This window comes from Oxyura jamaicensis, chromosome 1, assembly GCF_011077185.1.
Source record: "Oxyura jamaicensis isolate SHBP4307 breed ruddy duck chromosome 1, BPBGC_Ojam_1.0, whole genome shotgun sequence".
NCBI classification, from domain to species: Eukaryota; Metazoa; Chordata; class Aves; order Anseriformes; family Anatidae; genus Oxyura; species Oxyura jamaicensis.
The window spans coordinates 56,003,239-56,018,877 of record NC_048893.1 but is presented as its reverse complement, the minus strand read 5'-3'; the positions used below and the strand labels follow the sequence as shown (position 1 = coordinate 56,018,877).

Genomic DNA, 15,639 nt, shown 5'->3' with positions numbered 1-15,639 from the left:
AGCTGAGCTCTCAGCTTTCATGTCCACGTTCACCCCCAGAGCTCTGACTGAGGGCAGTGGGGTGCAGTGCTGTGGAAGGAGGTAAGGTCAGCTCTGAGCTGCTGAAATAGGTGGCCCTGAGCAAACTGTCATCTGTGTCGTCTCTCTCCTCCTGCCTTCCCTCCTCCTTTACTCACCTACATAGTTCCTCAGGTATGCAGAGGCTGCAGTGTGAGGGCATTTGGAGAGCTAACTGGTCCTCATCAAGCCAGTCACAAATGCAAAAAACAAACGAAAAAAAAAAAAGGAATGGAGTAACTTTTAACTGAAATGCTGAAAACAACAACAACAAAAACCACTTTGTAATTTATTCCATCAGCAGGGGTTATTGATGCCAGTATGCTTCCTGTGTTGCATTCCCTATCACTAATTTCTTCCCAGAGGCAGCTCCAAATTTGGTACCTCATGGCCAAATAAAGCTGGCAAATGTGTCTATAGAAAACCAAAGTACATTCTCTCTGTTTATTGCAAGATGGGAATGAAGAGAGGAGCCATATCCCCCCTCTCCCTCCACTAATGTGCTGTACAAGGAAAGGGGGGGCGCATTGTATTCTTTCAGAGGAGGAAGAATTTGATAGGCGTATAGATAAGCTATTAAGTAATATACATGCAGAGCTAAAGGGGATTTGGAAGGGAGAATTATTCATTTGTTAAATTAAATAACAATTTGGTCTCGGCAGCATTAAAATAAATTTCCAAAGGCCATTGTTTGTTTGAACAAAGAGGGGAAAGGAGCTGTTAGGAGCAGTTTACACAGCTCAAATATGAGGGGCTGTGTGCGTTAATAAGACCAGCGCTGGTGCTCAGCATGTAGCACAGAAAGCACATTTGCTGTAGCAAGCTGGACACGCTCTGGCCAGCACTTGGGAACACCACATCACACTTTGCCAAAGCTTAGCATCAAGAGCGAGGCATGCCAAGGGGAAGTTCAAATTCCACATGTATATTTTTTGCTGAAAACTGACTTAGATTGTTGTAGCAGAACAAGGCAGCAGCAGTAGCCAGTACAAGTTCCAGGCTTTGACCGTTTGGGGGCAAAATAATGTTCCTTTCCTTTCCAGCAGCCTCAAGGCACCATTGTCCTTCCTGCATCTTCCCTCATCCCCTCAGCAGTAATCGTGGGGCGCTTACTGGAGCCTCCCGCCTTGGTTGGTTTCTTGGCTTTGTTCGTCACTAAATGGGCAGCAGCAACTCTATGGTTACTGTGGGATTTACAGTGCAAGAGACTTGCTCTGAATGTCCTGGGAAGAGGTAGGGCTGCCTTGCTCCCCAGATCAGGTGTGGCTTCAGATACAGACCAGGCCCAAGTGTGTTAAAAATATTTAAGATCTTAGCACTCTAGCCTTATTATGCAAGAACTTCTGAGCTTTTTGCTCATTTTATGATGAAATAGGCAACTGCACCAATTGGTTAAATTGTTGGTGCAAAGGTTTATAAATCCAGAGTCTGGTAACTTGATTTACCTATGTTCATCTGTGTTCTTGATGGTTATGCCTGTGGAGACAGCGGTATTGCCCACATAGCAAGTTGCTACTCGTGGGCATCACAGTGAAGGGACGAGACAGGGTAAAGTGAAAATTTTTCAGTGAAAACCCAGTTTTCTGTGAGAATTTTGGAGTGGACATTTTGATTTAGAAGAGCAATATTCCATGAAGACGAATTCACTTTTCATAGGTGTCCATCACACATCTGTTTTTGACAGATGGGGAACCATTTCCACTTGTCCATTTGGCCACAATGCCTCCAAAGAATTGTGCGCTGAGGGCTGATGTCTCAGCTTGTCCTGTGACAGACCATCCCTCCATGAGGACCACCACAGGAGCTCCTGCGAGGTTCCTGCCCCTGCTTCACATGAGACATGCAAGAGATGGATGATCTTTTCCTGGCCAGGAGAGCTTCCTCACTGAGAACCTCAACTATGGTGTTCATGCATCAGCCCTGAGGTAATTTGGAGACTTAAGGCTTCCCTTGAGCCTGAGTCTTGCACTAGGGTGTCCTCTTTCCCTCATCCTGGCTCCTGATCTCTCTGTGCCATCCAAGCTGGTAGGAAAGCACTTCAAGAACTTGCTTAAGGCAAAAAGCAAAGCATTTTGGCCTGGGGTCCTGTATCTTCCCTCAGGTCACTCACTTACTGTCCATGTGTGCCCCAACCCTGGCTGCCCTCACCACATCCATATAAAATGCTTGAAAAGTCTCTTTTAAGTGCTTTCATCAACTGCACCCCTGTTTGGAAACTAAGAGCCAAAACCCTACCCCTTTAACCTCGTCCAGTCTTAGCCACTGTCTTTTATTTTTATCTTCCGTATGACAGACAGATTCACCCTGTCATATTTATTATTCCCAGCACTGCTCTGGTGCTCTCGCAGGGCTGCTTCCTCCAGAGCTGCTTGAACAAAGCTTCGTTTGAGACCAGCTTTGGCGGCCCAAAGCTCCCTACAGGGATTTCTTCCATTTCTGAGAAACAATCTGGCAAACTTTCGCTTTTTTGTTGTTGTTGTGGTGTCTGTGACTGGTTGGCTTCTTCAATTGAACTCCCCTGGTGGTGATGAATTCACAGTGCTGGGGGTTGTGCTGGTGGGATGCTGAGTGCCCAGCCCTCTGTGAATAACCCGTTCTCACGTGAGAAAGGAAAAGTCAGGGACTGAATGAGTTGGGTCCTGCAGGCCTCTACCAGACACCTTTCTCTGGGGAAGTTTTACAGATGTTGCAAAATGTTTTAGTTGATAATAGGGGAAAACGTGTTGTAAAGAAGTGCCTTCATTAGGTAAAAATTGTGCCCAGGTGGTTCTTGAAGGGGAAGGTTGCTCAGCTGATTTCTACAGTCATTGGTGTGGACATCTTTGCTGACTCCAGTGGCATCAGTTGTCTGAAAGGGAATGCTCACTGAGAAGGACTTTGTCTATTAAGTAATACTTTGACAGACAAGCACCTGGTTTAGAATACCTCGACTGGATGGAGACTTGTTCTGGTAGTGTTGAACTATGCCACAGGCCAAAAGCTTCCTCAGGAGGACCCATAACGTTGCCCTACCAGTTGTACTTGTCATGGCACCTATGGCCGGGGTAAGGTAGCATTTAGCACTGCTTGTAACACCTTGCTGCAGTCAGCCTGCTTTTATTTCAGTGACCAATTATATTGTCAGTGACATACATATATCTTTGCACTAGGGTAGCCAGGATTTAGTCTGCAAGCTCTCACTGCATCCTCCATCAGTTTGAGGGGTCTCAGGCCTGCCCCATCCTTCGAAGCTGACACTTTTTTCACCCTCCCATCTCTCAGATGTCCTTACGACCCAGGGTGCAGCAGAGCTTGGTGGGGTCTGCACCAGGAAGTTGGCTCTCCCCGTGGAGGGGGAACCCAATTGATTTTATGAGGCAGTTTTCTGACCTCACTGCCGTGGTCATTTTTTATTTCAAGTACTGAAATTTGTTTTGAATCTAAAATTCAAGCCAGAGTGTGATGAGCACACACACAGAGGATATCAATTGAAGAAGAAGCCACTGAGCAACAGTGAACAGATCTGCCCATGTTACCCATCTCTCTGGTTTTATCATCTGGAGAGCAAACAGTAAAAACAACAACAAAAAACAACAAAATGAAGTTTTCTGCCTTGAAACATCCCCCCAAAACTAGACATCCCTGACAGATTTTCAGTGACATTTTTCTGGGGGAGGGGAAAAGCGACTCTTTAGGCAATACACCCTTCTTTGTTTTTCACCAAAATAAAACTTTGGTTGATTCAGAGGGGCTAAACTAACAGCCTTGGCTTAAAAAATTTAAAAAATGGGGGGGGAAATGTCTAAAACGCTAAGGTTTAAACCCAACTCACTTTTCTGGCAATTCTAGCAGAGTTATGTTGTTTTGGAAACCCTGTCAAAAAGGAAAGTGGTCTCAAAGTTTGCTATAGGAAAATGTCTGCCATTTTAGTGGGTCTACCAAAAAATCCTCAATAGCTTTTAAAGAGAGAGAGGAACAGACAGACAGCCCCTGGAGACGTGCAGGGCTCCAATTTGGCAAGACTCACCAGGTAATCCTTTTTCAGCAGAGGCTTGCAGGCAAAGTATCAAGCCAATCCAAGAATAATAAAAACATTAATTATAGGCTTTCTCTCACTACAGAAAATGTGCATTTTAATGCCTCTTAGGGGGATTTATCATACATGAGAATAAGGTTTATTTTTTACCACTCTTGCTCTTTTACTCATGAAATACTGGAGTTTCCCAAATATGATGCTCCACTCTGAAAGACCAAGTCCTTAGCTGGTAGAAGACGGGACAGCACAGCTGATTCCCTCTGCAGCTATACTGATGTGCACCAGCTGAGGATCAGCTCCATTGCATTCCCTAGGCACAGAGTGGAGCTGCTCTAATTCTTTATTCTCGTTTGATTTCAGTTTCAAAAATTAAACTGTCTTACAAAGTGAATGTTTACAATTGGGTCCAAACCCATTACACCGAAACTATTTGATTGTAAGCAGGTTAGATCAGCTTTCTTGTGATAACAGCTTCTGATATTGGTGTCTTTCTTGTGCAGGCTTAAAACTTTCTTTGCAAAATCTCCTTGTGTTCCTTTGAACTCCCTCGGGAGATAAAAAGAAAAAGAAAAAACCCACTCCAGTTAACACTCCCTCATTTCATTTTTAAAGGTCATGCTCAGAGCTGGCAGTTGTTATAGGAGCTGTCCTCTGTAAAGAAAAGTCTTAACTAGCCAGGCACAGACTTAACCTCCCCATCGAAAAACTAACATTGTCACTAGGATATGGAGAAACCATGGTGAAGAACTAGCAACAGCTAGACCACGGCAGAATGAGCAGTCGGCATCTGCTCGGTGGGCCTTTATCATGCAGTGTTGTATGTACGATTCAAAATGCACAGGACGATTGTTGAAATGATGTAGACAAATTGACTCAAATTAGTTTAGCATGGGCCATGCAAAGTTTAAGCTTGTTGAGCCCAGACACATAGCAACAGCCACCGCACTTGGGGCGACCGTACGATAGAAGCGCTCGCGGAGAAGCACGACGCCAGCCCACGTTCGCGGGGTTTGCTTTTGTGCCTGCTTGCTCCTTTTCTTTTCATTTTGCCCAGCTCTAGAAAGTCTTGGCAGAAGCGGTCCCTGCTGAAGACTACACTGGCACTGATAATTTTATAGAAGTACTTGTGAGCTTTAATGTCATTTTATACTTCCTTAATCTTTTGACTGTTACTTAATGACAAACAAATCCCCAAAGAACAGAGGAAAAAAAAAAAAAAAAAAAAAAAAAAAGGAAGAGAAAAAAAAAGATTAAAAGGATTTTGAGATTGTGTTCTCTGCTTTCAGTCAAACTGTCCCAAATCCTGCCAACACAATTCTCCAGTGCCCTATGACACCCCTCCCCAGACCACCAGGAGTGAGTTTCTTATTGTATTTACAGTAATCTAATTACAACAGTTCTTCAATTCACAGCCAGCTTTGGTATACAGACTTTAGCAAGAACTCTCCTCTCGGTGCAGATTGCAAACCTTAATCTTTTAAACTAACACACTCACAGGAACCCCCCCAAAAAAGTTCTGAGATGCCTGTGCAAGCTGTGTCCAACCCCCCAGCTCCCTCCAATACTTCTCTCGTCTTTGTGTTTGGTTTTCTTTTGTGCCAATTTGCTGCCTAAAAGAAATGCTAGAGCTCCTAAGAGATAATATTCTGTGAGCTTATCAAATGATGATCAAAACAGGTTGCCTGCCAGAACCTTTCTTTTTTAAAAGGTGTCTGTCTACATGTGTGTAGTTCCCTTACAAATTTGTAAACGCCTGTCTGTATTTCTGTAGTAGAAGCAGCAGCTAAGTAGAGGAAAAAAAAAAAAGACAACATTTTCCTTAAAAGTGAAATACATTCACAGCTTAAAATCATCATTGCCCCAACTCATTTGATACAAGCCTTAAAGCTGATTAACTTTATTTGTGAAGATTTGTATGACAAATATAGATGGAGCTAATACATAATAAAAATGTCAAGAAAATGAATGCAGAAAAGATTGTTTTATATGAAGGAAAATATAAAACAAAGCAGAATCTGCAACAAATTACCAAATCCAGGCATTCTTTGTGTGTCATTACAGCCATCTAGCTACATGGAGAAGTATTGCACTCTTCAGCTTCATTTCTGTCACAGGTTTTCCATGTAAAGCTTGTAAAACAACATCGGGTTTACCAACACACATCTCCTGGAAGTTTGAGGGAGCTTTTGTCTTTCTCCAGTCCATCATTTGACTCTCTGAGCTGTTCTCATGTAAAGTTGAATCTTCGCGTTAGTAAAATCTTTAATCCCAAAGACTTCAAAAATAATTTAGGCCCAGTATCACTTTAAAACTTGGGTCTCCCCCATTACTGTGTGTTTCAGTAGATGTACATAAGGCAAATATGTTTATATTCATATTACATTTGAGAGTATTTCAACTCCTCAGCTTGGCTTTTGATACCTGTTGATACCTGTGAAGCTCATCAATCATTTTGTCTTCAAGTATGCACCAACATTCTTTGTCGTATCAGAAAGGTTTTCAGACTGAATTCCCACTGTCAGGATTCATTGTCACGCAAGCCGAACTGAGCTGGACGCTCAAACCTACTGTTTCCCGTGAATCTTGAAAAACTGGGAACATAGTAAGTGCCTTTTCTGGTCTCACATTTACACATGAAAAATTATTTCTAATGGACCTTCATGATGTTTCTCTCTGAGCAAACTGGCTACTCAATTAATGAAGCAATTCTCATTTAGTTTGTAAAATCTTGTGGCTCCTGGATAATGAATGTGCCTTGCTCAGGCTGAACAGACTAGAATAGGAAATGGCTTTGAACAGGTCAAATGAAAGAGTAAGAGACAGCAGCTGCTTGGAAACCTCCCAACTTTCATCAAAGTGTTGCGGAAATGACAGGCTGTACGTAGCAGTTTATTTCTGTGAGATCTAATTTAAATTTTAATCTCTGGGATAACACATCTAATCCTTACAGTCCGGTAGTTTATCAGATTGCACAGCCTACGGGAAATGCTCCCACCCTTATGAAAACAAAGTTCTTCACCGATTTGGAAGACATTCTTGTGAGACACTCAGTCTCCCCCTGTTAAAAGGAAAAGGGACTGTGTTGCTGCAAAGGAAGGTGTGGAGCAGGGAAGCCTGCAGTGTACGAATGCCATCTGCTGGCTCCATTAAAAAATATGAGCCTCCAGCAACTGCTGCTGCCGTCTTCAGTGGCGGATGTGGAGGGCCAGATCTCATTCCATGCATTGGCATGAGCCAGTCACAGTACCCCGTATTTAACTGCATGTAAATAGAAGAAGAATCAGACTGAGACTGTTTGAGCTAAACCTGCCTTAATGTGTCTGTCTGTGCTCCAGCATTAGGTTTGTTTAATGCTTTATGTCATCAGAGCTTAGTTAGAGAAAAAAAAAAAAAAAAAAGACATCTGTGGTTACAGTTGGGAAGTGCTTTTGCTGAATACCATGCTTAGATGCAGTAATCCTCACGTAGGTTTATTCCCATTAGACTATTGTTTTAGCTGACACATGCCACGCTGCACAGAAAGGGCTCTGCACCACAAAGCCAGCTTTACCCTAGGAGATTTAATCTCTCTGGGTCCTCTCTCTCCAGGACGCAGAGACAGATGAGGTTTGTCCATTGAGCTGCTCTGGGGCCCGTCCCCTTGTGCGCTGAAACGCTACATAGTACAGAGACGCACCTTGTGTGATTTTGGAGTCCAAAATACCGGCAGTACTGGGAAGGCACAGCCTGACAGAGCAGTGGCTTTATAGCCAAGCGTGTGTGGCATTCCCTGAGGTGTGGAATGAAGGCAGCTGAGGATGTGAAGTCTGCTGGGAGAGGATTTAAGCCAAAGTTAGTGTAGCTGTCACCCTTGTCTGTGAGGAGTGCACCCTGTGGTGAACTATCCTGGCAAATGCACCTGGGAGAAACCAGCTCTCTTTTTTTTTCAGGGTAACAAGCTAGCTTGCTCCAGAAGTATCCTACAGCAGAGAAGATGCCCAGGAGGGCCTGGGGGTGAAACAGAGCAACCCAGTTGGGCATAGAGGACCCACGCCTGCACAGGAGCACGTACAGCTTGTACAGACTACAGGGTTCAGCCTCTGTGAGTACACCATGGGGTTAAAAGTGCAAAGAACAACAGCAAGTCTGTGAGGAAACATCAGGCTACGCCTGGAGAGAGGGCCTTCTATCTCAGCAGTGCAAGACACAGCCTTACAACATTTGACATGGGCCTCCAAATTCAGAGGATTTTAAAATACCAAATGTTGAGTGGGTTTAACTTGCCTTTACTTGCCTTCTGGCTCCTGAGCTGATAGGATTTATGGATAACCCCTTTTTTCTCCACAACATTGCTCCAAACACATGGTATGATATCAGCACTGGCCAGGGGAAACGATTTTATCTGTAGAGAGATCAGACTGATTTGGGTGCTTTTGCTTAGAAATATTAGGGCATATTTAGAGACTATGCTTGAAGTTTATAAAGAAAATCACCATGTTTTCATTTTATAATCAATGAGTAGTCAGAACTTTCCTTTTTTATGTTTGATTCTCTTGGGTATATCTATTAGCAAATGATGCCATCTCCCTCACACTCCCTATCCCTGGAATGAATGGTGACTATGATGCACTGTTTTCCCAAGGATGATACATTCTTGTGAGGCTTTCACCTGTTCCACTCAGAAAAAGTTTATTCTTTTAATTTATTTATTTATTTATTTTTATTTTTAAAGTCTAGGTACCTCACGTCGTTCAGAAATCACGCGCACTCAAGCAAGCTGAGAAGGCTGTCATTTAGTGTTTGAACTCTAAAACAGGGCCAGGGCCAACCATGTAGCTAACAATGAGAAGCAGTTAATGACAGGTCAGTGATGGGATATGAGTAATGAAGGGAGAAGGATTGCAGAACTGCAAAGTTGTTGAGCGCACTGGGTGGCAGACAAAGACTCTGTAAACCCTGGGGGCTGCGGTCTGTCCCTGACATTTTGTCTCCGCCGCTCCCTCACGGTCCCTCCCTGCCCCTGCTCCCCATGGGGTCCCTCCCACGGGATGCCGTCCTTCCCCAGCTGAGCCTGCGGGGGCTGCCCACAGGCAGCAGCTCTTCAAGACCTGCTCCCACACGGCTCCGTACCACGGGGTCCATCCATCCCCCAGGAGCAAACTGCTCCAGCACGGGTCCCCCACGGGCAGCAGCTCCCCCCAGACCCCTTGCTCCTGCGTGGGCTCCTCTCCACGGGCTGCAGCTCCGGCCCGGGGCCTGCTCCTGCGGGGGCTCTCCATGGGCCGCAGCCTCCTCCAGGCCACATCCACCTGCTCCAGTGGGGGCTCCTCCACGGGCTGCAGCGTGGAGATCTGCTCCATGTGGGACCCATGGGCTGCAGGGGGACAGCCTGCTCCACCAGGGGCCTCTCCACAGGCCGCAGGGGAACTTCTGTTTCCTGCCTGGAGCACCTCCTGCCCTCCTGCTGCACTCACCTTGGGGGCTGCAGGGCTGGTTCTCACTCCTCTCTCCCAGCTGCTGTTGGGCAGCAATTTTTTCCCTTTTTTAAATCTGCTCTCACAGAGGCACAAACAGTAATGCTCACAGGCTCAGCTCTGACCAGCGGCAGGTCCCTTTGGAGCCAGCTGAAACTGGCCCTCATCTAACATGGGGCAGCTGCCGGACTCTTCTCACAGAGGCCACTCCTGCAGACCCCCACTACCAAAACGTTGACACACAAACTCAGTACACCTTCCCACTCCTCTTCCTGGCAAATACATACAGCACAGCAAGAATTTCCAAATCACCCATGGCTGACCCTTGAAAAGCCCCAGTTCCTACCACAAGAGCACAGGCTGACCACATATACCACCTCCAGCGCCCAACCACTGGCTGCTTCACAGGATGTCAGAGTTATACTGGGATGTCCCATAAGCAAGGACAGCAATCCCATCAGTTCTTTCCAGTAAAGGAGTTCCACATCTATAAACCGTTAACTGCATTACAGGAGAGAATCAGTGCTATGAAATACAAGTGATGCGTTGTACCATCCTCATCATCACTGTTATTTATACTCCTATTGAAGAGAAAAAGGTATTGAAGAAAGTGTAGGGTTTGATTAGAAAATGGGGAGAAGGAAGGAAACTCCATGTATTCTGCATGGAGAAGAAAAATACAAAACCGCTGTGCAGAATTTAGATCTAATTGTGTATGAGACTGCATTTGACAGTGTTCACAGGTTTGGTTCCAGGATTTGTGAAACCAAGGGACTTGGTGTGTGTTTAGGTTGTTTGATTCTTTTTTGGTAGGAATAAACACATCAACAACAGAGTGTCTAGCATGTTGCTACTGCGATACGCACACCTTGAAGACCAGTGACAATCAGCGTTGTCTTTCCTGATTAACATCTAGCAACAACTAGACCATTTACTAGACCTTCAGACAGAAACAAGAGAACACGAAATCACTGTCTTATCTTTGGTGGTTAAATAGCTGTAACAAACTGTGAAGATACCTACCTGATTTTCCAGGTGCTTGGGTGTCTCATCAGTCCACTGGGAAGAATAAGGAAGTAAAGCAGAGAGCTGAATGTTTAATTAAACAGATGGAAGGTACATACTGAGCTCTGCAGAAACCCCTTGGGAGAAAAAAAAAAAAAAAAAAAAAAAAAAGTGCTCAGTGTCCTTGCAGGCCTGGGTTTTGTCTTTGCTTCATTTGTGACCTCAAAAGCATGGAAGGCACTCTTGCTGCGTAGATCTGTAAATCTAGTAATGTTAATGTTTTATTTTATAACAAGAATGGATGCATGCTGGAGAGAGACTTGACAAACTGACTTCGTGCTTAGCACAGCTTGTTATTTTAAATGTCAGTATTTTGAGAGAGGTTCCCGTGCCAGCAATTTCCTTAGAGGCTCGAAGGTGTGAAAGTGGGCGAGCACACACCCAATCCTTAACTCAGTCAACCTTCCGCCTTTATAAAACACAGCAAAAAGCTTATGCATACACACTAATAAGTAGAGCACACAGCTGGGAAACAGCAAGAAGGAGTTCTTATTTAAAACAGGATTTAAAAGAAAAATAAGTTGTCGCAGAAGAGTTGCTGCACGGCTGTGCAGCACACCACACCTAGGAGACTAAACAGCAATGTCACCATCTAGACTTATTTATTCAAGGCAGGGACCTGACCTTTCCAGGCTCATTTGTTTCAACAAACTTTGCTCATGCTACTCATGACTGCTCATATTCATAAGAGTTGCAAGATTGGAACACCAAATAATTGCTGATAATGTAAAAAATGTGCGATAGGAAGAACAATACTGTTTCCTATTATAATTACCTTTTTTTCTTTAAGAGCATAAATTAATTTGTACTCTGAGAAATTACTGCAATTACTTTGATCATTTTCCTATCAAAGGTACACTTCTAAATTGCCCACTGTACTTCCACAGATATGAAGCTTTTCTGTGATCTTTGCAAGAAATCTTAATGAACGGATTAAACAGGGTACTATAGTTCTGTTAACTGCTATTGAAATTATTTTGTCCCAGGTTTGTCGATGTCCTCCCAAGCATTCTCTCAGCTATACAGAGGAAATGCCACCCTGCAGGTTGAGCAACAGACACAGATTGCTTCAGGGATTGTGTGTGTGAGAAACAAAGTTGTGGTTTTGCAGTAGAGAATTATTTTACTGTATTCCAAGGTAGCTGTGTAGTCATAATAAGGAAAAATGCTAAGTAGATAAGTGGACAGTAGAAGGCCTCACTGTTCCAAAATAAGGCAGAAGCTTGAGGAAAAGAGGATGAGCAGTGTGAGAACAGTAAGACAAAGATCACAAGTTCTCAAAACATAAGAAAGGAGAAATTAAAGGGTTGAAAAAAAAAAAAAAGAAAAATTGTTTATCTATGGTATAGAGGAGCGTCGAGTAGCTTGTGAACCTGTAGTACTCAGCCAGTGAGTAAACGGGAGGTGATCAGGCGTCGGGTAATAGGGAATAAAAGGTTATGATTTGTTTACTAAAATGCACTTCTGATTGACAGGACGCCCACCATTGCAATCGCGAATAAAACAGCTTCACAGAAGATCCTGTCTGAAGAAAATTATTTGAGATTTTTCTCACATGTGGCTTCAGTCTTGTCACAAAATTATTTGAGATTTTTCTCACATGTGGCTTCAGTCTTGTCACTTAACCCCAGAATGACACCATGCCCTGACCTATAAAATGAGACAATGAAATCAATTCACCCTTGTAAACACTAGGGCACCATAATAGCAGGTTAACTAGCAATATGTAAATTTAAAATATTAATTAAGCTGACACAAGCACCAAGTAATCAACTTGAAACAAGCTCATTAAAAGCTCTGTGCTGGAACTAGTTGTTTAATGGCTCAATAATGAGCTGACTGTATGTTCTGCAAAATCGTGGTTCTTGATAATTTTTTGAAGTATATAATCATATTGTGATAATGGCTTGAACTTGAGCCTACACGTAACAAAAATGATTATAACAGATCCAAACAGTTTATAGACCCAGACTCAGAAATGCACTCTTGCTTATTCCCAATTTGTACTAGTATAAACCTGAAGTCAGCTGTGTTATAAAAAGCAACGAGAATACTTAGGCTTTTATGTTGGTATCCAGCACTGCAGTGGTACTTCAGTAGTACGTGCGATCTGTTGCTTTCTGGGCCATCACCAAAACTGTACAAGCAGTGCGTTATCTCTGACTTTCTTTCCCTACAAGTCGCAGTCACCCAGGACTCATGGCAGACACTTTCATTTTCTACGAGACAAGATGCATCTGCAGGTAAGACATCACACTTAAGTAAGCATGTCTCCTCACGTGCAACGAGGACATTAGATATGTTTGAGTGGTGTGTGCTGCTCTTTAGTCCAATTTGTTTCTGTAGTGTTAGATAGATAGTGTTGGCAGCTGGCCTCACTGTAACAAATCTTGGATATTAACCTTCCTTCCTCCCTTCATCCGTCCATTAATCCATACCTATGTTATCTACTCAGGGAACTCATTTTTAAACCTAAAGGTAGATTTATATTTCTAGTCTGCAAAAGCACAAATCTTGCTTAATCTTTCTCTACACCACAGGCATAGATCTGCAACAGGGATGTATTCACATCCGTGGCAAACAAGTTAGGAGCTGGCACCCCATACAGTCCATCTTTGGCCTTCACATACGGCTACTGTAGTTGACTATCTCTAGATGAATCCAAACAGCAGAGGCAGAATCTCATGTGCTTTCTTCTTGTGCTCCTCATTCTGCTCTCCTGTTCAACAAAAAGTCCACCCGGAGTTTGCTAGCCAGGCTAATGCCTATGGACATCGCCAGAACTGCTCTCTCCACACCTTCGACTTTCCACATTGGCTACCAACAAGTGGAAAAAATGAAACTGCTGGGCACCACCATGAAGCCTAGAAGCTCAGGAAATGTAGTTCACATTTTAAATTAGCTCTGTACTGAAAGAGAACAACTCTTTCAGGACTGTTTCCTACATCTGCATTGAATCCAGCAGTGAAATGCCAAGCCTGGCTGTAGTTCCCTGCAGACACTGCAGCAGTAGAAGTAACCATAGTCATAATAATGAGATGCAAAATGTATATTTTGACCTTCCTTCATTTTTTTCCTGCATCTGTAATCATGGTGCATTCCTAAAAACCTATAATCTAAGTGAAGGAACCACTCCTCCATGCGGGAAAGACTGAATGTTGTATTTTTTTCCCATTTTAAAATAGCTAAGAAGCTGCTTATATACTATTTCTAGTGAAAGAAGGCTATTTATTTAAAGACCAAATAATACTAGAGAAGTCTTTACTGGGTATATTAACTGCAGACAATCTTTGAGAGGATTTATAAAGGAAATTCAGTGCATGAAAAACAAAATGAGAGAAAAAAGTCACAGTGATGACACCTCTCCAGCCAAACCCTTTTCTTTGGCTTAGATGTTGGTTTAGAAAGTAACAGGGACGCTGCCCACTTGCTTTCTCTCTTGCAGAGGCCTCAGTCTGAAGCGACGTGTGCCAGTTACAGCACCTGCCCGTGAGCCCCCGCTGCCAGCGGCTGCGGTCTGACGGGGAAGTTCACGCCGTCTGCTTGCTCGGCAAAACGCTTCACCCGCTCAAGCTCTTCTGTTCCACCCTACGTCTTTCAAAATTTGAGGAAGAGATTTTAATCTCCGCAGTCCCTTTCATTTTCAGTTACTAGCAGGCAAAATATATTTAGATGCTTCATGCTGTAAGGTTTATGGGTGATTAACTTTTATTACAGAGAAGATATTCGAGCGGTGACACTTTCTCCTGCCACCAGGAATGCAAAGAGACAGGCCTGCGTTTGAAGCACAGCACCCACAGATAGCACTGCACACACCTGGGCCTTAAGGCAAGGGGCGAACAGCAGCAGTAAGAAAATCCCCTCTTCTGGAGGAACGCAAGAACAAAAGGTGGCAGGCCTCTGTCTGTTCCTGCCAGGGAGGTAAACGCTGCACGAGCTTGGAGTTGCTGACCTGCCTCTCAGGTGGAAGTCAAGATCATGGGATAGGACTGGCATGTCTGCGTGTGTGTCAAAGAGCACGAGTGATCTATGTATGCATCCTCTGTGCCTTGAGCATCCTGAGAGACCCAAGGAACAACCCAGGCCCGCAGCCCGGTTTTCACTTGCTTTCTGCCATGCTCACACCTTCACCCGCACTGTGCTGAAATATAAACCAAGGTCTGTGTTCTTTGAGTGGGCCAGGAGTGCTGAGTGCCCCGGCAGGGTTGTTCTGGTGGGTCGCACTGGTACTCCTTCAGCAGTCCAATCAATTCTGATGGGGAGCGTGCACACGGAGGACTGATCTTTTCCAGCTTCATCTCCTGCCTGCAATGCAACCCTCTGTGCTAATCCAGAGGTAAACCAGAAAAGCTGGGAGAAAAAAGAGTCTGGAAAAGGCCTCTTTACACAGACCTCTACAAAAACAGAGATCTGTGCTCCTCACTATTTTCCGTTAATGGGCTGAATTCACACAGGATGTTACGATTTCGGGGTCTGAGGATTACCCTCCACACATGCTGCTTTGCAGAGGCAGGTGCAAGAGAAGGGGGCAGCCAGGCATAGAGCGGGGCAGAGGAAGCAGGGGGGCTGCTTTGACTACACAAGCCAAGTATCGCAGAGCACTTCACGGGGTACTTGGTGCTCCTGAGCTTCTGAGCTTCTAAACCCAAGCTTCAAAGTACCCATACGAAGGAGTTTGGGTACTCTCCCTTGGCCATGCAATGCCCCCTTGTCTAACGAACTGTAAAGGGGCTGTTCGACCCCAAGACCCTTGGAGAAGGAAAATGGTGGCGGGGTTGGTGAGGAAGCACCACCAAACCGCCTTCCCCACTACCCCGGCTCCCCTCACCCGGCCATTTTGGCCACCCACCCGCACCCACTGGGGCTCCCTTCTCCCCCCTCTTGGCACCTGGGGCGACCTCCCCCCGCCTCGGCGATCCTCCGGCCCCTCTCCCACCGGCCCAAGGGGCCCGGGCCCTCCGAGGGCGGTGCCTGAACCGCGGTGCCCGGGGTGGACCGGGCCGGGCCGGGGTCGCTATCGGCGGCGCCTGCGCGCCCCCCCTGCCGCCG

The 15,639-nt window shown here is 44.8% G+C and overlaps 1 long non-coding RNA gene across 1 annotated transcript; it reads left to right on the top strand.

Annotated features, from left to right (window-relative positions):
- The first annotated feature begins 7,956 nt into the window (after window positions 1–7,956).
- On the top strand, window positions 7,957–14,851 carry LOC118160974. Its single transcript, XR_004747793.1, has 3 exons — window positions 7,957–8,153; window positions 12,777–12,833; window positions 14,036–14,851. It is a non-coding gene; the product is annotated as an uncharacterized LOC118160974 (long non-coding RNA).
- The last annotated feature ends 788 nt before the right edge of the window (window positions 14,852–15,639 follow it).